General features: G+C 36.2%; 1 protein-coding gene across 2 annotated transcripts in view; it reads left to right on the top strand.

Annotated features, from left to right (window-relative positions):
• LOC109162588 (putative late blight resistance protein homolog R1A-4) overlaps positions 1-27555 on the top strand; it is a 121948-nt gene that overhangs the window by 52527 nt on the left and 41866 nt on the right. The gene's annotated exons all lie outside the window — the stretch shown is intronic.

Genomic DNA, 27555 nt, shown 5'->3' with positions numbered 1-27555 from the left:
GAGTATATGTGAGTGGGGCAAGCTAGGAAGGTATTTCCATTTCATCTCATCTGGTGCCTATATGTGATGATCATACTAGCTACTTTAATTTACATCTCTGTTTCTTTTCTCTACCTCTTGCACTATAATTAATCCCGAGTACTAATGTGGTTTTGCAGAATTGAATAAAAAAAATTCAAACTGGGAAGCTATGCTGCTTGTAGTCAAGAATTGAAGATCTAGAGGTAAGAAAACTTGATTAGTTATTTCAACAGTTGTGCCTCTCACTAATTGATATTGATGATTTGTATTCTAAAAACTTGTTCATGAGATTGATTATATTTATATCCATTTTAAGCATTCTGTAAGACATTAAATAAAATATTTTACATTGATCCTGTCTGTAGTCAGTATTCTTGAAATTGCTTTCAGAACCTTAAAAATTTGTATTCTTCAAAAGGCAGATCGAGGTTGCAGAACGTGCGGAAGAAGCACACATTTCCCCAAAGAATGAAATTTTTTTTAACAGATCAGAAAGAATATTAGACTGATAGATGTTGCCTTTTGTTTTAACTTCACAACTATTGAACTACTAAGCTAATTATTATTTCTGTTAGGATAAATGAATGAAACATTGAATTTGCCAACAACTAAGAGTATGAAATAAAAAATGGATAAATGAATGTTTGATGGTTCGTTGGTGGCTATAGCAGCCAAGTTTATTCATCTGGTGCCTATATGAGATGATGATGTGAGTATATATATGACTTTACATCTGCCTTTCTTTTCTATTCTGCCAATAATTCTTTGTTTTGATATGGTTTTGCCCAAATTTTTTTCAACTGGTAGTGCTCAAGCTATTAGAGATGTTGAGATAAGAGGAATTGGTTGGTTACTTTGTTCTGCCCCTGGCTGATTGATATTGATTTACCAAGTGAGTATAATTAATTCTGAAAACTTCTTTTATTAGAGTTGATTGCAAATTACCTGTATTGCTTCAAACCAAAGATTGATAGTGATCTTGGTTTTAAAGAATGGATCTACACTTTGACATTACTACATTGTAATCTTTTGATTTGCAAGTTGTTTGAAGCTGATTATAAGATATTTTTAATTTTTTACAAGTATAATTACATTTTTCTTATACAATTATTAAATCCATATTCATTTTTATATTTATTTACAAGTTGATCATATTCTCAATCTCCAAAAGTCACCAAGTAGCATAATTTGGCAAATTTCTAGTAAACGACATAATTTATTCAACTAATTAAATGAGTCAAATTATATATACTTTTGGTGATAAAATTTCATTCCACATGTCAAATTCTAATCAGTTAATTTTATTTTGTTCAATTTAATCTTGAAATTTGATTATTTTAATCTTTATATTTAACAAATAAATATAAAATTAAAGTTTAAAAACATTACATAAATTTGTGCATGAATTTTTCACATGAACACAACAATCTACCCAACACCAAACTTTTTATAGGAGAAGTAGGAATTAATAGCAATGAATAATGACATTAACATCTGAAATAAATTCAAGTTTGTAACCCTCATAATTGACAACTTAATATGGAGTTTAACATACCTGTTACGACTGTTAATTCTTAAAAGACAAATTGGAATTAATTCGAAATTATTTCTTACGAATCAGAATTAACACTTCTAGAATGGTGCTCTGAGAAGTCACCCAAGAATTTGCATTTGAGATGTACACCCAAAAGGTGCTAACGGATGGATACATCCGAGAAGCAAAACTTTACTTCTCAGTGTACACAGGAGGTCGCAGAAGCACATGAGTCAAGTCTTTTCATACTAACTTTGGGATTTGATTTGCACCTCCTACCCGCAAGAGAGAACTTCTAAAATATACAATTCAAATTATTATGAAATAATCTCCCAAAACTCACGCCTCTTTGATTGCTAACAACTCCACTTTTATAATGCAAAATTTGAGGGGTTAACTAACCACTTGTTAAATGGTAGTGGTAAATTCGGATTCTATTGGTTTGAATATAATGCAGCCCTTCCAGGAGTGTGTATGTATCCTTCAAGATTGAAGAAGTTGAAGTTGAGTGGGATTAATATTTCTGAGGAGGATTTAAATGTAATTTCCATGTTACGCCTGCTTGAGGTGCTCAAGTTGGAAAATGCCTTTCATGGAACGGAATGGGTAGTTGATGGAGGATTTCCTAAACTAATATTCTTGCTCCTTGAAGCTAAAGATCTCAAGCAGTGGGTAGTTAGCTGGAATCAGTTTAGGGAGCTCAGACACTTAGTCTTAAGATCCTGTAATTGTTTGGAACAGATTGCAATTGGTTTTGCAGAAATTGACACCTTGAAGCTAATAAACTTGAGCATTGCGCAAGCTAATCGATGGTGATTTCCCATGTCTCGAGTTGTTAGTCTGATCTTGAGATGTTATTGTTTGGAAAACTTCCCTTCCCTTCCCTTCCCTTTGGTGTTTAACAGAAAATTTGAACCTGCTGCACTCAATTAATTAAGTTGGATTAGTGTGGCCCTTCCCTTAGCTTGTTGCTTTTCCTAAGCAGATTCAGTACTGGAAATTAAAGTTGAAATGGGAAACTGCAATTTTGAGGTTAGAAGCTACAGCTTATGATCCTAGCTTTCTCAACTGTACTACTTCTTTTCCATTCTATATGGATGCTAACTTTCTTTACAAACTTGTTACTATTCCTTTTTCTGATCTCATCTCATTTTGTTTTCTCTGTTTTGCACTATTTGTTCGTAGATCAAAATCCCTGAATGTAATAGAAGAGTCTGTACAAGACAACTTGGTTGGGCTCGTAGTGAACTAACAGTTTGTTTAAAAATGGTATGTGTGAGGCTGCATGTGCCAAATGAAATGAAATGGTGTTGCTACTTTAGCTTGTACAGATAACTTGAAGGTTACAAATGAATTGAATTGGTTCCTCATGACTTCATCAACCGATCCATCTTCATTTGAAAAGTGATGAGGTTAGAGGCTACATCATGCTTCATTCTTAATATTTTATTTTCTTTTACATTCTTTAGAAAAGCAAGCTGTTACTATTTCCTTTTCTAATCTCATTTCGTTCTCTCCAGTTTCCATAGATCAAATTGATGGGCCTGAATGTGAGGAATCACCGTATCCAGATGAAGAAGAGGACTTGGCCAAGATTTATCATAGCGTTAGAAAAATGATATGCACACAGATATTGATGAATGACACCTTCAATTTTGGTCAGATGCTAAATGACAAGGTATGTTGCTATAATTTCAATTCATTCTAATAACTTCATTAACTAACATTCAATTTAAAACATAGATTTCTTGTTTGGTGCTTTTCTTTCCTTGTTCAATTCCAAGTGCTATCATTATCATAATTTAAAATATTGCAGACTGGACCGGGTTTTGAATAGTTCAATATATAATAGCTATCTTTGGTCAAGAGTTGTGGGTTCCTCATGAATGTAAGATGCTATTGCATACTATCCAAAAAAGATGCTAACTAACCACTTTTATAATGCAAAATTTGAGGGTTAACTAAACCATATAAATGGGGCTAGTGGTAAATGGTTTACTACAATGCAGTTAAAGGTTTAGTTTTGTGATGATGATCATATCTGCCTTGCAATTTTTATTTTTTTTTCCCTTGTAAATAGAGTGGAGAGGAGTATAGGAAAAGATTGGCACAAAATTGAAAAGGTTTTCCAGCTAGCAACTTGAAGAAAAATGTACTGAAATTTCTTTCTTTCAATTTGTTAAGATGAATGTGGGGATCTGTTACATACAGGAAGGGCTCGTGCTGTTAAAAAAGAATGATGTTCAATAAAACCAAACATCCGAATTTTTGGTAGAACAGATTAAAATCAAGAAGTAAAATAAAATTTGAGTAGAGGCGAGGGTGTACATAATATTACTGATATTTTAAAAATAATCAAAGATGAGATGTGAATTTTCATAAAGCTAGGAATTTCATGTGATAGTTGTGTGTCATGTATGTATATGTGCAAATTTATAGGTGCCAACTTACTGCAGATAAAGTAGGAGTAGGGTGCATGCTGTCAAGTTTGAAAAATGGTACATATATATGCATAGACATGCATATTACAACATACTATTTGATCTATTATAAAACATGACTAGTTTTCTGGTTTTGCATTCAAAAGATCGATATTCTTTGACAGCCAAATGTTTCTCATTTGCAGGGCATCAAGCATAAACTTGCTCATTCGCAGATAATAGAAAGATGCAGTATATATGATAATACCTGGTTTTGTGAATATATATATATATATATATATATATCAATGGATAGCTCAAAAAAAATTAGTTAGATGCTATTGTGGAATATCCAAAATATGCATGCTAATAGATGGTGTTGAAACAAAGGATTCATGTTGGAGGCTGTATGCTAATGTATTGAATATACATTATAAAAAATAATGTACTTTCAGTAATATACATTAATGGTTAGAAGCTAAAACTTATTTCATTCTTAATTTGTATTTCTTTTCTATCACTGTTGTCTTTCTTTACAAAATCAGTACCTTTTTTTTTTTTTTCAATCTGATTTCACCAGTCTTTCTATCAATTTCTAGTAAGTGTAGCTTACACTAGAGTCAGGCTTGTATAGTTGTAATTACAAAAAAAAATAAATTCATTTTTATAATTTACCATTATATCACTTTATCACCACATTATTACCTGAAAGAACATCATTATTTTATTGCTCTCTCTATATATTCGTGTGCAAACCGGGGGAGGACTAGTGTTGTTTCCTTGTACAGATATATTGAAGGTTTTAATTTCGTTGTTTCCTTAGACCTCAGCTGTGAAAATGTACCGTGCAGTCACTCCAACAACATAATAGAAATGTGCAGTAGACAGTTTAATTAGTTACTTCTGTGGTTAAGAGTGAATAATTCCTCATTAATGAAAGAAACTTACTATGATTGATTGCTACTACAGAGTAACCAGAAGTTGCCAGATGCATAGTATTTTTGATGATTCCTTAGGTTAGCTTGTAGAGCCTGCAAAAATCGTATTCTTCAAAAATCCAAGCTGTACTATTGATCATAATTGCCTTGTTTCAAGAAATGCAGTGGATATTCTTTGACAGACAAATTATATAGTTTGTGATTTGCAGGCCATGGCCATTAAAGATGACCCAATTCTAGTAGTTCAATAGTTTGTGAATTGTGCAGTAACCTTGAGTGTTTGGAAGGGCTTGAGAAGCTAATGATTTAAGTTTCTGTTGGCTGCACTGTAACTCTTAAATTCGGTCTGTGTTTCCTTTCCTACCCGAGAAGTTGAGATTGAATGTGTTTTAATCATTTCGATAGGCATATAACGGTACGTAGTTGGCATGTCGTTGCTCTAGCTTGAGGTGTTCAAGCTAGAAAATTCCCTTCCACAGAAAAAGTATGGGAAGTAGTTTGAAGGAGGATTCTGTCAATTAGGATTCTTGCTACTTGAAGAAAAAAGCCTGAAGCAGTTGAAGGCTAATAAATATTCCTTCCATATATATCTCTGGCGGCACTTGTGTCTAAGATTCTGCCATTGTTTTTGAAGAGATTCCCATGCAGTCAATTGAGTTGAAACAGTGCAGCCCTTCTGTTGTTGCTACTGCCAAGCAGATTCAAGAAGGCTGCATCCATAATGAATTGGACTGTTTGAGGTCAGAAGCTACATCATGCTTCATTCATAAATTTTTTTTTTCTTATACATGCTTTACAGAAGCTATTACTATTTCTTTTTCTGATCTCATTTAATTTTGTTCTCTCCATTTCCCATAGATAAAATTAAACCGATGGGCTTGAATATGAGGAATCACCTTATCCACATGTAGAAGAGGACTTGGCCGACATCATAGTGAGCTAATTGCTATTAGAAAAATGGTATGTACACATGATGCGTAGTATATTTGCAAACAAATAATTCTCGGAGTACGAGTTATCGATCCACAGGGAAGTGGTTGTATCAAGCACTAGTTACTAACTTATTCATTAGAGCTAATCCTAACAATTACTTAGATGATTGATTGGCATAAAATAAATAAAATAAAACAGAGGTTCAGGATTTTGAAAACAATTAGAGAGAAGTTGAGATTCATGGGATTCAAGTATTTAATCACCTAGTGCCAATTATCGTTTGCAATATTTAGTTTGGAATTAAGATTTGTGTGGGAATGCAAATTGGAATCGAATTACTCCCGTAATCTCTATTCCTAGTGAATTTCCACTCCCATGGCTTAAACACCCAATAAGATCAAAGATCAGCATTCAATTATTCCTAATTACTACCGTCTCCCGATGAGCAATAATCTAGAATAAACTTCCCCTAATAAGTTACCCTTTCCCAAGGACCAACCATTAGGTGCAACCGTGTGTGCCCTAATTTATGCCCCAACTCCCATTGGTGACACAAACATGGCTATGAAGCTAGTAGCTATGGCCATTAATTACAAGCATCAAGCAATATTATCACGATTGCAACACAAGTATTAAACCCAAATAATAATATATTAAAGAAACTGAGAGCTCAGGCACATAGGTTCATAAACACTTTTACCAAGAATCTCTAAAGAATTTAGCCAAGCATGACTAAATTATACATAGCAAATATAAATAAAGAATTACAAATCATCAAAAGAGTACAAGAATTGACCAGACGATTTTCCCAAATCTCCATAGTCTTCTTCTTGCTTTCCAAGACAACTTGTGGCTCTTGATTTCTCTCCTTCTTGTCTCCAAGAATCTCTGAACTCTCGCGGTCTCCCCTATTAGGGTTGAGGAAGGGGAGATTTTATAGTGGGTACAAAGTTGAGATGAAATAGGAATCTTGTACAAAATTGGACTCAAATTATAATTCCTATATTTAAATAAAGAAATTGCCGTAATTAATTTAAATTGAAGTTGGAATTGGAATTTGGAATTGAAGTGTGAATTGGGGTTTGAGAATTGAATTGAATTATGGTAATCAGCGCCCTCACTGTTGTTGATTCCAGCGCCCTCGCTCGACGCGTCGAGCCAAGTCTCGACGCGTCGAGACCAGCAGGTCCCGATCACCAAACTTTCTGGAAATTTTCGACGCGTCGAGCCCTCTGGGTCCCGAACGTGTCCAAAATTGCTCCAAACTCATCCTTGAACTTCCCTTGATCATAGAATTGACCTACAATGGTTCAAAAACACTAACAAACACCGTAAAACATTCAAAACAAGTGTGAACCTTAATTAAATGATAATAGCAAGGAAAATATGTATTAAATAAGCAAAATTAAAGAACTTAAATACTGAGATGATTCAAAATAACTATAATAACAAGCAAAGATGTGATAACATCAACACAGATACATATCTCATGTCTACCAATTATTTCCAACATACTTTATGATATATTATTAAACAAGACTAGCTTTCTGGTTTCTCTTTCAAAAAATGCTTTTGATATTGTTTGACAGCCAAATGTTTCTCATTTGCAAGGCATTAAGGATAAACTTCCTCAATCCCACATAACTGAGAAGTTGTGGCTTCCTGTCAAATGGACAATGGTCAGTTTTTCTTCACCGGAGATAGATGAATGATGTACTGTGATTGGTGAAACCTTTGGCACTATGCTTGAGTTAACTAATGATGTTTTTCAAAGAAATGATGTTGGTGGGTGTGGCATATATGCAGGTCAATTCATTTGGTGCCTATATGAGATGATGTAGATAGGTAAGAGGAATTGTTTGCTTACTTTGTACTGTCTCTGCCAGATTGATATTGAAAGCAAAGATTTGACAGTGATCTTGGTTTTAAAGAAAGGGTTCAAAATCTGGAAGTCAGTCTTTAGGTGATATGTAACCATTTTATTTTAAGTTTTAACTAAGCACTCCTTTTACAATTACGATATGAAATAATCTCCCAAAACTCACGCCTCTTTGATTGCTAACAACTCCACTTTTATAATGCAAAATTTGAGGGGTTAACTAACCACTTAAATGGTTTACTACAATGCAGTTAACATGCTTCATTCTTAATTTTTTACTTTCTTTATAAAAGCTTTTACTATTTCTTTTCTCAGATCTTATTTCGTCGTCTTATTTTTCCATAGATTAATATCGATCAACAGGCTTGATATGACGAATCACCGTATCCACATGTAGACCTCACTGTGGATTTATTGCTATTTGAAAAATGGTACTTATGCAGACTGCAGAGACATATCTGCCAATTAATTGCAACATACTATTTGATCTATAATAAAACAAAACTGGCTTTCAAAAAATGCTTTTGATATTTTTTGACAGCCAAATGTTTCTCATTTGCAGGGCATTAAGGATAAACTTCCTCAATCCCACAGACTATAAAAGATGCAGTATCGTGATGGAGGCTGAATATGATGAATAATGTATAGAATACGAGTTGGTTGGTATGTGTGAGGCTGCAACACATCCCCTAGCTTGTTACTCACCACAAAATTTCAAGTGCTATCACAATTTCCTTGTTTCAAAAATATGCAGTGGATATATATTCTTTGACAGACAAATATATAGTTTCTCCGGCCAGGTCATTAATTAAGGATAAAGTTCCTTAGTCAGACATAATAGAAAGATGCAGTATTGCCAAAGGCAATGGAGAGCGCAGCTCAGGTAGTTACTATGTTATTGTGATTGCTGTTGCAGAGTATCCAATGGTATTGAAGCATGGGCTCAGACACTGCAGGACGTGATGGAGACGGTGGAGTGGTACTTAAATTTAAGTTCTCCCACACTTAATAATATTTTAGATGATTCTTCCCTTGGGTTTTTGATGAGTAGCAATTATTAGTGGTTTTGTTGTTAGGCCAGTGTTAGCTATCTAGAGGAGCCACGTGAACGTCAACTTCTCATGGGGTAAGCAGTAAGGATTGTATAAACACTCTGCCCATTTTGCTTCACTTTTCTAATGTTGATGCTCCTAGAAGATCGAAATCATGTTGGTCATCCGGGCAAGTGGGTATGTAGATCAACCACCCACATCCCACTCATGTTTATTTATTTTGCTCTCTATAACTATGAACCATCCTTACTTGCCACTAACGCCCCAGGCCATCATATTCAAAAAATGTCCCTCAAGGTGATGATGTTCCTGCCAACCATGGTAGAACGTACAATTTGAGAGTCACACTCCACACAAATTATAATAATATGCTTGTATTTTTCATAGATCAAAATTCAGGGGCCTGTGAATATGATTAATCACAAATAGAAGAGTGTGTAGAAGATGAATTGATTGGGCTGTGCTTGTAGTGAATTAACAGTTATTTGAAAATGGTATGTGTGAGCTAGCTAGCTAGCTAGGTTGCTTTTGCATCTGCATGCCAAATGAAATGGAATGGTGTTGCTTCCTCATGATTTCATCAATTCAAAACTTAGATTTCTTGTTTGGTGCTTTTCTTCCCATTTTACTCAGTAAAACACAAGCTCTATAAATTGATCATAATTTCTTTGTTTCAAGAACTGTGGCGGATATTCTTTGACAAAAGACAAATAATTTCTCATTTGCAGGCCGGCCATTAAGATGATGACCCAATTTCACTTGTGAATATTCTTTACAGAAGACATAGTTTCTCACTTGAGCTTGAATTTTTGCAGTCCATCCCAAGGGTAAGGGTGTCTCTTGATGAAGATGAAAGTGAGTTGATGTGTTGTATGCTGAAGCGCCACACACGCTGGCCAAGACTGTCTCTTTATGGTCAAGTAGAAATGCTCCACAAAAAGCTTTCTTCTTTGGAGGCCATTCTAGACAAATTCAATGGTGGTGGTGGTGCTGAAATCAAAGATTTGGAAATCAAAATTAGAGACTTTGCACTCAAAGCTCAAGACCACATTGAAACACAACTCAGCAACTTTCTTTTGGCCAATGATAGAGGGCATCGACGAGAAGCTTCTCAGGGGCTCCATGGAAGTGTGCATGAAATGCAACAGAGTTGCTGAAGATTATGAACAGCACAAGCAATGAAGATGATGAGGCCAAGATGGCCGTCGAGCCTGAGAATGTTAAGTTGACTGTACCGGATCCTCACAGTGCTTTCCTAAGCTTGAGGGCAGAATAATGGTCGGGCGTCACCATGATCGTAGAGTGATAAACAACTTCCTCTTGGACAACTATGATGAACTAAGAGTAATTTCAATTGTTGGGATGATGGGCATAGGAAAGACTATGTTAGCCAGAAGTATCTACAATGATCCATCACTTGCATCGCATTTTCAGGTACGTATGGTAGGTGGGTTACTTTACCTCAAGAAAACCAGCATGCGAATCAAGCACTATGGGATCTTTTTTCATCAATGCTTAGCAGGTCAGAGGTATCTAATTGTTTTGGATAACTTATGGAACAATTCGGCTTGGCGACATATCCAATATTACTTTCCTAGGGATGACAAAACAGGAATTTGCATATTAATAACCATAATGCACTTCGATCAGGAATGCTATGCTAATACAAATTTTTATAAGCATGACACGACTTTTCTAGATCCAAAGGAAATTAAAGTTGGGATCTATTCTGCAACATCCTTCCTCCCAAAGAATCTATGGCACCTAAATTTGAAAAATTAGGAGTGAGGTTTTGGAGAAATGTGAAGGATTACCACAATTAATTGTTGAAGTTGCAAAGCGTTTGTCTAAATGCAACAACATACAACAAGAATGGAAGAAGAATGAAAAGAATTAGAGTTAGTTGGAACTCTAGATGGTAGTATACCTACTCTCATATACAATCCATTGCCAAAATATTTGGTGTTTGCTTTCTATATTTTGGAGTCTTTTCAAAACGCAGTAAAATCCCAGTTAAAATGCTAATTAGATTATGGATTGCTGAGGGATTTGTGAAGCCGTTGGCACATAAAGAGTTGGAAAGTGTGGCTTATGAGTATTTACAAGAGCTTGTTAATAGAAGTCTTGTCTTACTCCCAGATAGATGTGGCGTACTATGATACGCTATGTTTTTCATGTGGGTCCCAATATAAGTGTCTACATCAAGATTTTTATGTGTGGGAGTAAAAGTTGGGAATATAAAATGGGAGTACACATAGTATTTTCCTTATATTAGACTGAGGAGAACTTGATAAGCCACATCAGTCTTGGAGTGCACTTGCAGGCAAATGTACTAAATTCTCTTTTTTTTTTGTTCAGATGAATGTGCATTTGTAGAACATGGGAAGAGCTTGTGTGCTACACGTGTTCAAAATATGATATTCAATAAAATTAAGTATCCAACTTTTTGATAGAAAAAAAAGTGTAAAACAACGAAAGGGTATATATGTAAGTGTTCTTTAAGAAATCAAAGATATCAATATTGAAAAAATAGGATGTTTTCTGTGATACCTTAATATCATACTAGTATTTGACCCGTGCGCTGCACGGTATGTAAATTAAAAATTATTAGTTGTGTGTATGTTATATTATAAATTGTGTGAAATAATGCGGTTATAATTTATAACATATAAATGAAATATGTGTGGGAATTCAACAAAAACAATAGGAAAATGGTATATTACAAATAGTTGCAAGGTGATGGTACTAAGAAAAGAGAACTTTACAAAATTACAAATTATTGAAAACTTCATGATATACAACATTAGTGGTTGATGTAATAGTTGAACTTGGGTCTTTGACTATCAATATTTTGAGACCGTCTGGATTGTTAACCCGAGATGCAGCTACGTACAACTGACCGTGTACAAAAACCGGTTTATTTAGTATTAAACCAACATGAGTCAACGTTTGTCCTTGACTTTTGTTTATGGTCATTGCATATGAAAGCATTAATGGGAATTGCCTTCGTTGAAACTTGAACGGCAATCTTGGATCGGAGGGTGACATTGACATTCGGGGGATCAACACTTTTGTACCTTTGTTAGGTCCGGTCAGAATCTCGCCTTCAATAACATGGTCTGCTAGCTTTGTAATTATCAACCGAGTTCCATTGCACAAACCAAGAGAATGGTCAATATTTCTCATTAACATTACCGGTGAACTGATTTTCAAAGTCAGTGTATGATTTGGTAGACCTGAAACCCTAGAAATTCCGGTGTGTACATCTCCAAGTATGCCGTTGTCGCCATCAGCTTTGCATACTGCGTCTGAACTATAGTACAACCTGCTTTGGGCATTATGCAGCTCAGTCATATAGTCATTGACGGCGTTGACCACGTCAAGCGTTGGAGCTAATATAGCATGACCTAGCAGATGCTCGGGGTCGGTGTTTCCATTTGCAAACATAGGAAATGTACTGTGCACAATTGTTTTAATATCGTCCCCTCCGGATGACAGTAACATGTGTTTTGGAATTTCAACCTCTGCGAAACCATCATTCCGCCCACCCAGCTTTCCATCACCGACATTACCAATCCAATCGGCAAATTCTTGTAATGCCTGCCGGTTTCCACCGTTGGGTACCGAACTTAGTCTGAGGTTTTTAGTCAACCTTAAAACTTTGCAACTATCCCATAGATATGATGAATTTATGGCTAAAGAAACAATATCTTGCCGTGTTCCTTTTGGAATTACTGGGAGAATTTGGCGGAAATCTCCACCCAAAACAACTGTTTTACTACCAAACGTCTTCATTTCACTACACGGGTCTACAAAACGCAACAAATCTCGCATAGTTCGATCTAAGGCTTCAAAGCAATGTTTGTGCATCATGGGAGCTTCATCCCATATTATCAAACTCGTCTTTATCAACAATTCAGCCAGGTCGCTACCTTGCTTAATGTTACAGGTTGAGTCTTCGTTTATTGTAATAGGTATTGCAAATCTTGAGTGAGCAGTTCGGCCACCTGGTAACAACAAAGAAGCTATGCCACTTGATGCCACATTTAAAACGATCTGACCTTTGCATCGGATTGCAGCTGACAACGCTCTCCACAAGAAAGTCTTTCCTGTTCCACCATAACCATAAACAAAAAATAAGCCACCTTTACTGTCTGCAATGTCTTGTATAACCGTATCATAGATGAGACTCTGTTCTTCAGTTAGTTTGGCACACAGCACTTCAGCATCTTCTTTCAATTGCTCGCGATTGTAACATAACTCTTCAAAAACCAACCGATTCTGAAACAACCTTGAATTATCTGTACTTGGTATTGGCATCGGAGGATAGTCTTTTAAAGACTTATTTTGTTGCCCCAATAGGTTTTCCAATTCCAACAATGCAAAGTTCTTTTTCTCTTCCTCTGTTAAGACCAAATCTGTTACGATGCCAACAGTCAGATAGTTATAAATATAACCTAAGAAATTTTTTATTGTATCATAAAAAATGTACATTACCTGGTTGTTTTAATATTCTTCTTTGATAGTGTTGAGCATCTTCAGACAAATGTTGCCACACTTGATTCCAAACATTTTCAGGCCTAATAATTGATGAGGATGTTAGTAAGACAACAAATAGCTTCCTTAATGAATATGCAGTTGACCAGTAGCTTGCTTCATTTATAGTATCAATGTATTCTTTATCATCATCTAACAATCCATGAGCATAACAGACATCTCTAAAGGTCAAGTACTCAACACCATTAACTGTCCTAATATCTTGGAAACCTTTTGGACCACGGACTATGTTCAATAGACACCTTAAATAATAAATTTCTCCTGAAGCTGGTGGTACATAGAATATCCTACCAATTGAGAAACCCTTCTTTCTTGGATGCCATTCACGGATGTCCTTTTTCCACACAAATTTGGTAGGCATCTCAATGTAAGTTAATAAGCTCGCTTCTTTAAACTTCTGGTTGGCTACAAACCATGCATTAAACATACTTTTCCCAATGGTCTCTCTATTCAGAACATGATCAATCGTATCATCATCTTGAAACACAACTGATTGGCAGTCAGGCAAGTGAAAGCTTAGTCGCTCAACCGGTGGAGTTCTGTACTAGACTTCAAAACTAAACAACCTCCAAGCTGCCTCGCATGTAGAGATGTACCTGCAATCATAGTACATGTTTATTTCATCCACCATCTCATTACCAGCTTCATCCATCGTAGTCTTATAAAACTCGGCCGTTACACGGTCGTTACCCTTGTTGACATACTTGAATAGGTACTTGATTGACCTAGATTGGTTACACCACTCTACATTAATGTGGGCTTTGTATTTCAAGAGCAAGTACCGATTATGTGGTACAACATACCTATTGTCCAACTCTATTCCATTTTTTTTATTGTCCTCTTATCATCTCTTCTTCGATACAACGGGTAACCATCCTGGTCAAAATGGGATGCATCAATATATCTTTTTGGAAAATGCTTCGAGCACTTGCCATTTACCATGCACGGTGAATTACTCCTGGCAACACCACACGGGCCGTGCAACATGAATTCTTCGACAGCTTTGTAATACTCAATGTCCATCAGCTTGTCTGGGATCTCGGACGAAATGATCGTGTCCATAAAAGCAGGATTGGCAAAGCAGCTCGTCCCTTGTAGGAATAGTAATATGTGAGCATGTGGAAGACCCCGTTTCTGAAACTCAATTGTGTATATCACTGTTACAGAAACAATTACATGATGTGAGTTCTAAGATTCGTATTAATAAGTATTTTATGAAAAAAGACAGCTATAAGAAAATGCGGAGCGCACCTGCCCTTACCGCACCAAACAGTTTCCCATTTTTTATTTCTTTTATTAAGCAGTCTAGCTTCATCTTGAAAACTCGGCAAACAATGTCCGGACGATCTTCAGCTTTCAAATTTTTTTTCTCCAAAAAACGTTGAATCTCCGGCCATTTAGGATTACATGTAAAAGTAATAAACAGATTTGGATAACCTATAAATCTGCAAATTGCCATGGCGTCTTGGTAGTTTTGTATCATGTATCTTGCTCCTCCCGTGAAACTTGAAGGTAATATTATTCTTTTACCTTGAAAGCTAGGTTGAACTTCACCTCGTGTTAACGCATCAGAAAGACCTTTGTACGCCTCACACCTCAATGCTTTTTGATTTGACCTAATATATAGCAACCTCGAAGATTCAACCATAGTATACACATCAACCAAGAATTGTTGGAATAACCTTTTAGCGTACATTATAGTTGAGATCTCATTTGATCTTTCGTGAATACGGAACGCGAAGTACTCTATTTGTGAAACACTCTTTCTTGCAAAATTTTGTTTAGTACCATGTGTTGCAAAATGTATATCTTCCCTAAAACCATCCTCTCCATATGGAAATAAAATTGGGTATTGCAATGGTAGATACGCTGGGTTTAATTCACTTATTCGTTTAAGCATTCCAGATTTAGACTCGACCACAATATCACGTTCACCCATGCAAGGGTCTAAATCTCCAACGATGAGAGCAGCAACCTCGGAAGTAGTTGGTAGCGCATACGTTTTGGCATCTTTAGACCTCTTCCCTATTAATCTCCTTCTAATTTCACTTTTAGGATTAGATTCCATAAATGACTTGGCCATTCGGAATGACCATTCAGAATGACTTAACCAAAACATTGTGCTCATCTAGGTCTTGCTTAATGTCATGAACTACATCAAGATGCAATGTAGAACCATTGTTTTCCGCCCTAAAAAAAATAAGAATATATAATATAAGATTTTAAGTATTAACCAATGAGAGGCCCAAAAGAGTTTACTAACACAGAATATTATACCTGAAAGAGTTGAAGCGATTTTCTATCTCATTCTCTGTATCGTGAATGTATAATTGTGCAAATTTAGGTTGAGTGCCAAGTGAAGGCAATAAACTTCCAATGCGATGGAAATTTTGACCATTTATACGGAATATAGGCGGCGATGTTCCGTTGTTAATAGTTCTATCAATTTTTCCACCCATTGACGTGAAGCAAAACATGTTGTTATAGGACCTTATATTCTTCAAAAAACATTTGTTTTTATCACTTGATGTAAAGAATAGATCAAACAACTTTTGAGGAGGCTTTGTCATGAATGGCAACTTTATTTTACCATTCACACAACATGCGGAGTATTTAGGCCTGTCACATGACCTTGAATTGCTTGACCGTTCATTGTACCAAAAAAATGCATTACAATGCTCGCAACCATACTCTGGATCACCACTATCAAAATAATAGTCTAAAAAAAATACATTTATATTAGTTCATATCTAACAAAATAATATAGTTCATTGTCGTCCAAAGATAGTATGTATTCGTCCGACAACATTTAATATGAACTCACCATTTTTTGAGGGCACATTGTCATGTAATTGTTCGACAACTTCCTGAAAATCTGATATCAAATTTTGACAATGCTTGATGGGTTCAGTCTCCGGCTCTACCACGACTATTTGCATGTTGTTGTCATTTGTAATACAACAATTACTTTCAAATCCTACACAAACGATTATAAAATATATTACATGATTATTAAATATTTACTTAAACATTATAATTTAATATTGACTATGCAATAAGCAACTCGTCCTCGTAATATATTTATACCTAGTTGCGAATCTGGGGTTCGATTTAAGTCGAAGCAACGATTTTAACAGTTGGATGTAGTATGCCTGTCGCGGTCCCCATTAACTGTACCGCAATTTGCTTTAATTAAAAAGATATTGTAGAACGACTTGTTAGACTATTAAGTATTCCATTTGACTACACAATAAATTTATAGTAATCTTATTACAATATACTTGTTGAGATTATTACTATTTGATATGTTGCTAAATGGCATTCTGGTACTAAAATCTTGCGTTGAGGTAGTATGTATTGTCGTTCGTCCCGGAGAAGAAGCTGTGAATTAAGGTAGCAAATATTACAATCAAGTAGAAGTTAACCCAGATGAGTATAGATTATTTACTCAATTTCAAATTTATTACCTTGCGAGACTGGTGATCTATTTAAGTCGAACGAATGATTATGGCGCTTGGTTCTCGGTGATTTATCACGGTCCCCGGTAGCTCGAGTTAAATTTGCTTTAATTATAGAACAGGCGTAAAAAACACATGTTAGAATAATAATTATCCCATTTGATTGTTAGAGAATTTATTTAAAATATTATTATAATATTGGTTGAGCTAATTACTATTTGATATGTTGCTTAATGGCATTCTGCTACTAAAATCTTGCATTGGGGTAGTCCGTATTGTCGTTCGAACCGCAGTGTCACCTGTCGGTTGCAGTGACAACTAATATTAACAACAATTCATTAAGGGAGTGAATTGTTCCAAATGAAAACACTTACCATTTGTAAGAATACTTAAAGGCGTACTTAGCGAACTTTGGAAAACACCAATTAGCGGTGTACCCATTTTTGTATTCTTGTTAGATTCAAAGGACGTCATGTACGCTTCACCATTGACAGTGATATCTTCATTCTCTGTACAAAAAAAAGCCAATGTTATCACTCCACATGTACTATTTGGTGTACCCATTTTTGTTACTCATACCGAGATCTACTTTAATTATTCAATAATAGGATGTCAATAATGACGTTATTATATTGTATAATCACAATTATAATGTTAAAGTATTACTAATACTTTAAAATTTAGTCATAGCTTAATCTCATTTTTTAGTAGAACGTTAATAACATTTAAAAGTGTAATGATAGAAATAATAATGATTAGTATTATTATCAAATAATACCAATAGTAATATTACTATAAGATTAAAAAAATAATAAAGATATTATAATAATTAAAATTAATATTAATTATCAACAATTATAATAAACAATTGAGTACATGAAGTTGTAATACATAAACAATTAAACTATAAAATGAATAATAATAATAATATTTATGCGCACTGCGATGCGGTCATTGTTATTATTATGACTAAATAATAATAATATTTATGCGATGCACAATTAAACAATTTTATGACAACATAATATCACTCCCTAAATAATAATAATAATAATAATAATAATAATAATAATAATAATAATAATAATAATAATAATAATAATAATAATAATAATAATAATAATTAGAATTGCGGTGATGCTCACAGCTGGCCTGAGACGGTGATGTTCATAGCTGTCTTTCCCTTTCCTACACACCTAGCAGGCTCGATTCTGAGCTCATTTCACTCATCCCACTGTGGGTTCTCTCTCAACAAATGGAGTTGATTACTCCGGTTAGGGTTCGATTTGTCAGTCTCAACCCCTCTATACTATGGATTCGCGATGAAGATGATGTGGCTGTGAAGTATCAACTGACGCATACGTCTCCACAATACTCCCAATCTGAGTGTTAACTCCATAGTCAAAACCCCGATTCGGAGTTATCAACGGGTTTCTAACCCTATCTCTTCGCCGGAGGTCATGGGTAGACAGAGATCGAAGCTTGGTGGTAATAAATGTGTGTGATGCTCAACGATGGACCAAGGCAGGAATGGGTGTTCTCCTACACGATTTCTAGGATTTATACCAAGTTGGGTAAGGATTTCTAACCCTATATCTTCTACGTTTTCAGATCTAAGTATGGTGTATATATATATATATATATATATCTAAAATGGCAGCTTATAGAACTAATTTTTAGAAATCATCTTACTGTATACTGAAACTTGTTTATCACAACATCTATATACTGGAATTTAATTTGTGCCATTAATTTTTTGGGCCAAGAACACATACACATAGTTTATATGCTTTGATATAGTCTTTACGGCTATACTCTAACACAGAATAGTATAATTACTTTAACAGTATATAGTATTACCTTGGTTGTTGCTGTTCTGCTTCCGCTTTGCTCCTATTGTGGTTCAAGATGTAATTTTCTTCATGTGTTCGTCGGGAGATGAATTGGCTAAAGTCCAGTTTTGTTTAGGTGGTGCTTCAGAGAGAATAAGAATATCTCTTTGTTGATTATATAGTAGTAGAGCATTCCCATCCAAGATTGGGAGACAACATTGGAAAATGGTGAATATAAATCAAGTTGGAATACTAAAAGTTTTAGTTGTGCTACTTAATGCATAGTGATATCAATATACGTGCTAGTTGCATATTATTACTATTTCCTTCTCATAATTACATTGATTAAGCAAATTAGTGTGAAATATAATAAGGTTCCTGATTAAGCTACTATGTTGTTTTACAGGTAGCCTGAATATGAAAAGAGTTGTGGTTGTGAACATGTTGTGACATGTTTTAACTAAGTAAGTACCAATGTTATCCAGTTTGGTATTTACAGTTGCTTAGCAAGGCTCAAAGATAAGTTTTAAGTCGCACAATAGTGTAGAATCTACTTTGATATACATTGTTAGTTACCCAGAATAATATTATTTCATTGTTTCTAAAATATATTGTTTTTATACTCCCTTGATCCAGATAATTATCTTGTGGAATCTGTATGACAATCTGTATAGTTCTTAAGGCATTTGAGGGGGCTTCACCCATACAAAGTTGGTGTCAATACATGGTAAGTGCCTAATCAGCACTAAGTCCCTGATCATGTACTTTCTAATCACGTGATTATTATAAGCATCATTTGCCTGCCAGTTGTATCTTAATTTAATAATTGTTGACTAAATGCAGGCAAGCTGCTACAGAATATATGATGGTTCAAAGGATTTTGAAGAGAGCTTATATTGCAAATTGTTGTCAACATGTCTGTGGTCCTAATGACATCTAATTATGCACGTTGTGAATTTCAGTTGTACTTGCATTATCAAAGATAAGTTTTAATTCAATAATTAGTTGTCACTACACTTCATTACGCGTGTGTTCGCTACTCATGTACTATATATAATATTTCTGATGTATATTTTGATCTGCATTATACTATGCTTGCTGAACTCAACTGAATTCGCATTGTCTTTTTACTTAATAGAGTATTAGTCCTCTCATGTTTAGAAGTTCAAGTTTACTGAAAATATTAAGCAGCTCAACATGTGCTTTGATTTTTTTTTTTTTTTTGTTATGTTACACTTATTGAAATACATCTGTGATTAAGTTATATTACAGTTTTACTCACAATTGTATTTTTTACTCCATTCTAAAGTAGAATGAAGTGTGTCTTACTTGATCAAACTTAAAACAGTTTTTAGTAGTAACAAAGACGTTAAGCCGTTCTGTTTGAATCCTAATTTATTTACAACTCTGAAGATACCTGATTATTTACATTTGAAACTTGATGTATAACAACATTTTCTATTCAGCAAGCACTTATAATGTATAAGTTAGTTTCATAATACTTTTGCTACATTATATTAAGTACAATGTTAATATCCTGTTTACATTATTTAGGGTGCTCAAAATTGGATGATTACCAAACTGGAGAAGTGATTGACAGTAACCAATAGACAGGGTGAGATATCTCTTTTACTAAATAATTAAGTTTTGTAATCTTTGTATCTATAGTTTAGTATTCAGTGTAGAGTTATTGATAGGATGTAATCTTAATAGAAGTGATGGATAAGTGCTTTTAGGATTAGATTAAAAAAATATCAAAAATATTTACAATGTTTACATTTTTAGGAATAGAATAGGTAAAATTATATGTAATCACTAAGATTTAGCTTACATTAATCCTGACGTACTGTATAACTTAACTTAAATTAACACTGTATACTAAAAAATTAATCTGTATGCTAAAAAAAAAATACATTAATCTTCCAACTAATGTTTTACCTTAACAAATTACAATTGAAACTATATCTGTATTCTAATATATACTATCTGCATTGTCTTTTTCCATCATGTGATGTTCATCTTCTTCGCCTTTATGTGGAATCACTGTCTTCTTTAGTACCTACAAAAAAAAAATTAAAAAAAATTCCATTTTGCAGAAGGGATAACACATTTTCCTTACTAATAACATGATTTAAAAACCAACTGAAACCAATTAAATCCACCATGAGTATCCAAATGTTATGTCAAACTGTTTTAGGAACACCGCAATTTTGTCCTCATAAAAGCATTCATAATAAAAAAAAAATCCAATAGAGCACATCCCAGTCATTTAACTCATTACACATCTGCTTATTTCTCAATTTTGACCACAGCTTCCCTGCTTTTTTTTAGAACTTTATGTGCTGGAAAATTCATCAATCAGGGATCTCTTGACTGTTCCATTCTCAACGTTGTTCTCTGCATTCAGCCTCTGTGCAACAACTTGTAGAGGACTTTCAGCTTCATTTTCTTGGTCATTTTCCTACAAAATCAAGAGTTGAAACTGTAAGTACTAAATAATCTGCATTTATAAAGTAATTGGTATAATATGATACTCGGTAGCCCCATTTATACCTCTAGATCCCATAGATCCTCATCTGTAAGCTCCAACTCCAACTTTGAACTGAGATCCCTGTCCCTAACTTGAATTAGCTCTGGTGCATGCTTTTCTACAATCTTTTCATCAGTGATGATCCTCATAACAGGGAAAGCATTAAGGTAGTTTTGGAACTGTTCCTTGCGAACAACAATTCGAAATAGCAGATTCAATCCAATCTGAGTCTCAAGCTCCTTAGGTAGCCCCTTTCGGCCCTGCACGTAATTCATTTATTTTTTAAACTTTGTGTACATAGGAAATTTATACAATTGGTATATTAGTTAACAATTATATATAAAGATTACCTTAGGTACTATTCCTAAGTTAATATAATAGTTAAGAATTAAACACCATTTAGTACCTTAGTATGGGTATCCTTCAAATCATCTGCACCAACACCAAGTAGATCAAGGCACTCCCTGTCCCAAAGAAGGAAAGCAGAATTCCCATCCAAGTCCACCACCCTAACTTTAACCCTGTACCTCAAGGTTCCATCGCCCTAATTCCTGTCACATGTACTACACCACAGCCACTTTCCTTTCAGTTTCAGCTTTTTGTTGCAACCCTTTGTTCTACACGAAGCATAGTACCACTCAGGGTCATCAATGAACACAATCCTTGCTGCCACCCAAAAATCTCCAAACTGCACACACACATAGACAATTAGCAAGGTACATTATGAGCCCCAATCCAAACCCGTTTGAGTATAAATTTACAAAATATTATGTTCATTGTGAAGGTTTGATATGCATACTATGTATCAGTTGATCTATTTTTGCTAACAGAAAAGAACACATACTATGATTATATAACTAACAAAGATTAATTTGTGTGTGCAAGTTTGGGTCAAACACAGAGTATGGGTTGCATAATAATAACAACAAAACTGTCCCTAGAATGTGTTCATGCTATTTACTCACTGAGATAAGCACACTCTATTATTTTGAACAATAATATTTAGGTAATTGTGTTCTTCGATCTCCAGTACACTGAAAAATTTATTCCATTGGATTCAAATAACTTAATAACTTAATAACTTAATGTATCAATAGATTGGCAATGTATCACAGAAGGTTGTTTACTCTGGGTTTCTGGTGGCACATAAGCTTTTCTAAGGTTTTGTAAAGCTCATGTAATCAGTGAATTTTCAAGTTTCCAAACACCTATTCTTCCAAGTAGGTGATTGCATTGTAATAAAACTGTTTGGATGGTTGAATTATTCTTTTACAGGGAGTTCAAGTATCATAGGACATATATAGCTAATTTGATAGTTGGAGTTCATGATGAAGTTTTTCTGCACAGCTCTTTAGTTTTCCATTATTTTTTTGGATGTATATTATAGGTTTGAGTTCTATAATATTGTAAAGTATTGAGAATATGTACTTTTGATAATTCTTATATTTTGTTAATAGACTATTATAGGTTTGAGTTATTGTAAAGTATTGAGAATATGTACTCTTAACTTTAAAAAGTATATATTATTAATTATTTCTATACTTTGAACATACCTTGACAAACTATATATCGTATACATTGTTGATTTGCAGCCTATGGTAAGTTTAAATATCTGCAAGTAACAAGCTCAAATTTTATTAAACTTTCAATTTCATATAATTTGTATTGAAATATATATATATATATATATATATATATATATATATATATATATATTGCCGGCTAAATCTAATCAAAAATTTTTAATATGTAAAATATTGAGGGTATTTTAGTCATTTTACTCCTCTTTCATTTCTTCTCCAATGAGCTACCCTGTTTCCAGCTAAAACTTTTTTTTTCTTTCTTCTCAATCTCAAGAAGAGCAACAAGCAACACCATGGCTAAAGTTTCGTCTTGACTGCATTAAAACGGGTCGATGGGTGAAATTCTTAGACATGAGATTTGAAGTTCGTTCCTCACTATGGTATGCTTTTCTAATGCCATTTACAAAATTTTGTTAAACTTCATTCGCATCGTTCACTATATATATAATTTCAGCCTCTTCACAGATTTTCTCGGTTCCCTTTGAAGAAGGCAGCTTGCCTTCTTCCGACGGGAAGAAGTCGGAAGAAGGCAGTCTGCCTTCTTCCAACGGGGAAGGCAGTTGTCAACTACTTTCTTGATATGTTTGCCTCTATTAGGACTATATTATTCATATTAGACTAGGACTATATTATTCGTGTTAGACTAGGACTCTATCTAGTATCTATATATTCGCTCTCTGTACTCTCAGACATTATGATTGAACATAATACTTTTACATACATTCACATCTGGTATCAGCTTCCAGGTTTTTCTCTAATGGAAGGTCTCGGTCTCCCTTATGATGGCTCTGTTCGATATTCTGAACGTACCGTTACCGAGACTTCCCCTATGCCCACTGGGAGTAGCCTCTCATCGGCTCATCACTTTGTTTCCTTGAAACTGACCTCCCGTAATTATCTTTTTTGGCGGACACAGATGCTATCGTTTCTGGAAGGTCAAGGTCTTCTCGACTTCATCGATGGTAGTATACCGTACCTGGTCACAGCGCAGGTCGCTGTCGCCGACGCCGTTGCTTCGACTGTCGACAATCTAGCGGCGGCGGGCGACCTTGTAGCTCAGCAGGTGTCTTGGAGGAGGCAAGACAAGGCTATCTTATCCCTATTAATTTTGTCTCTTTCGGAGGAGACGATGCGGTTCGCCGTTGGTCGTTCTACTTCACGGTAACTCTAGCTCACCATCGAACAATCTCTCGCATCTTCCTCGCGTTCTCCGGCGTTACGATTATTCGGTGATTTGCAAGCCCTTCGGCAGGGTGATTCCTCCATATTGATTGATGATTTGGCTCTTGCCAGTCGCAATGTTACGTTAGACGATCAGAACTTATACGTCTTTCGTGGCTTGCGGTCTGAGTTTCGTCCGCTTGTGGCAACCCTGGCTCGGGGTGCTGCGGTCCCGCTTGCAGAGGTGGCGGATTTCTTGGTGTCACAGGAGTGGATTTGTGCTGACGATGGAGTCGGCAGTGTACCGCCGGTCGCGATGGCCGTTGGGCGAGGTGGTGCGGCCCCTAATCATGGTGGCCGTGGCAACGTGACACAGCAGCAAGGTCGCGGTCGCGGGCGTGGCTCGGGCACAGGTCCTCGGTGCCAAATCTGCAACAAACAAGGACATGGGGCTATCTCGTGTTGGCATCGTTTCTCAACCCCCCGACTCCTCAGGTGAATGTGGCTGTCTCTGGTGAGAATAGTGACCACAGAGGTCATAATGAGTGATTCCCGGACACTAGTGCTACGAATCATGCTACCCCTGATTCATCCTTGATGACTTCCGCGACAAGTTATGATGGCCCGAAAACTCTGCGAGTCGGCAGTGGTACAGGTTTGCCTATTGTTAATGTTGGTTCCGCTTCGTTAGCCACTGCTTCTAGTCGTTTAAGTTGCATGATGTTTTGCATGTCCCTAGTCTCTCTTCTTCTTTATTATATGTTCAGCGTTTTGCGAAAGAAAATAATGTTTTCTTTGAGTTTCACCCTCTTTGTTTCTATGTGAAGGACATTTTGACCAAGAAGGTTCTTTTTAAGGGACATGCATCTGGAGGTCTCTACACATGGCCTACGTCTTCTGCCTCCCCTACTACATTTGTTGCTGCGCGATCCTATTATGTTTGGCACATGCGGTTGGGGCATCCTCATTCTCAAGTCTTGCGTCAAATTCTAGCGTCTTCGTCTGTTAGTGCATTTAATTCTAGTGATCTTCCCAATGTATGTTCCTCTTGTCAATTGGGGAAATCTTCTCGTTTTCCATTATCTCGTGTTGAAACTACTAGTATGCATCCTTTGGAATTAATATATTCAGATATTTGGGGCCCTGCACCATTACTTTTTAAAAATATTTTGTGTTGTTTGTGGATGATTACACTCGTTATATGTGGTATTATACAATGTGTGCAAAGTCTGATTTGTATGCTATATTTGATAAGTTTCGGTCACTTGTTGAACGTTCTTTTTCTCGCAAGATTATTTCTTTTCAATCTGTTAGGGGGAGAATATAAAAAGCTTGGTTCCACTCTTGCTTCGCTGGGTATTCATCACAGGCAATCATGTGCGTATACTCACGAGCAAAATGGTCGAGTGGAACACAGGCATCGGCATGTTGTTGAGACAGAGCTGTCTTTAGTGGCTCAAGCATCTGTCTCGTCTCGTTTTTGGGACTATGCTTTTGAAACTGTTATGTATCTAATTAATAAAATGCATACTCGTGTTCTGTCTGATGAGTCTCCTCATTTTTGCTTGCATCGAACTCCCCCGTCCTACTCTTACTTGCGAGTATTTAGTTGTTTGTGCTTTCCTATCATTCGTCCATATAATCGCAATAAACTCCAATTTCGTTCATCTCCCTGTGTTTTTCTAGGTTATCCTCCGTCTTATAGTGGCTACCGTTGTTTGGATACTAACACTAACAAGGTTTTTATCTGTCACCACGTGCGATTCGATGAGACTGTGTTTTCCTTTGTTTCCCCTGTTGCCTCGCAAGTTGCTAGACCATGTTTCGAACCTTGGGCTGCTGCGCCGGTTGTGACGTGCCGAGGTAGTGGTGTCTCGGCCACGGCTATTGATGGCGTTCGGCGGTCGGATGAGCCCGTGTCGGCTTCTGGCGATGGTGACGATAATGGTCCCGAGCAGTCCGCATCGAGTGAGCGGGCTATCTTGGACCAGCAGGTTGAGCAGTACGGCAGGCCGCGCGGACGTCTTCGGCGAGCTACTCCTCATCCTCGGTCGCATGCTATGAACACTCGTAGCTCGGGTCTGCATCAACATGTCACCTTAACCATTATTTCTACCATAGCACGTGAGCCTACTTTTTACTCTCAGGTGGTCAAGTTTCCTGAGTGGCGTGATGCAATGGACGCGGAGTTCAATGTCTTGGTCCATAATCATACATGGCGTCTTGTTCCGTTTCAACCAGGTATGAATGTTGTTGGTTGCAAGTGGGTTTTCAGAACCAAACGGAAGGCCGATGGTTCAATAGAACGTCACAAAGCCAGGTTGGTGGCCAAGGGTTTTAATCAGGTTGCTGAAGATGACTTTTTTGAGACCTTTAGTCCTGTGGTTAAGCCCACTACGGTATGCCTTCTCTTATCTTTAGCCGTATCTCGTGGGTGGACTATTCGCCAGTTAGATATTCACAACGCTTTTTTAAATGGCGAGCTAGCTGAGACTGTTTACATGCGACATCCACCTGGTTATGAGGACAAGTCGTTAACTGATCATGTGTGTTTGCTTAAAAAATCTCTATACGGGCTCAAACAGGCTCCGCATGCTTGGTTCACAAGGTTACATGATTTTCTTGTCTCTATGAGCTTCTCACATTCAAAGACGGATGTGTCTCTCTTTATCTATTCTCATGACAATATTCGTCTTTATTTCTTGGTGTATGTTGATGACATTTTGATCATGGGTTCTTATTCAGATCGTGTTACTGCTCTTATTGATAAATTAGCCCTTGAGTTTAAGGTTTGTGATATGGGTGTGCCTTCTTTCTTTTTGGGTATTGAAACTGTCCCGTTATCTGGCGGTATGCTTTTATCACAACAACGGTACATGAAGGATATTCTCAAACGTGCTGGCACGGTGGACTGCAAGTCAGTAGTCACGCCCGTCTCTTCTGCGAAAATTACTAACGATGTTTTCGTTCCCTATGTCGATCCTACACAGTACAGGAGTCTTGCAGGTGCTCTCCAGTATCTTACGGTAACTCGTCCTGATTTATCTTATGTTGTTAATCTCTTGTGTCAACACATGCATGCTCCCACTACTACGGACTGGGCCTCTCTAAAAAGAGTCCTGCGGTATGTCAAGGGCACCCTGAATCTTGGTCTGCGTATTTCTCGATCTACATCTATGGATATTCACGGCTATTTTGACTTAGATTGGGCTGGCGATCCGAATGATTGCAAGTCTACTAGTGGCTTTGCTGTGTTCTTGGGCAGTAATCTTATATCTTGGGTGTGTCAAAAGCAACGGACTGTGACACGTTCCTTAACTAAAGCAGAATACAAGGGACTAGCTGATGTATCTGCAGAGGTTACATGGCTTGTTTCCCTGTTACACGAAATCGACATCCCTCCAGCATCTCCTCCTCGACTATGGTGTGATAATTTGGGAGCTACTTACTTATGTGCCAATCCAGTGTTTCATGCCCGCACGAAGCACATTGAGATTGACTATCATTTTTTTCGCGATAAAGTAGCTAAAAAGGAGTTAGAGGTGCACTTTATTTCAACCAAAGATCAACTAGCGGATATCTTTACAAAGCCTCTTTCGTCTCTGCGTTTTAATTCTCTCTGTGGAAAACTCAATGTTTTGGCTACCCAACCTTGTG

This window comes from Ipomoea nil, unplaced genomic scaffold, assembly GCF_001879475.1.
Source record: "Ipomoea nil cultivar Tokyo-kokei standard unplaced genomic scaffold, Asagao_1.1 scaffold2951, whole genome shotgun sequence".
Classification (NCBI taxonomy): domain Eukaryota; kingdom Viridiplantae; phylum Streptophyta; class Magnoliopsida; order Solanales; family Convolvulaceae; genus Ipomoea; species Ipomoea nil.
Note: the sequence above shows the minus strand (reverse complement) of the source record. Positions and strands in the feature narration are given on the sequence as shown.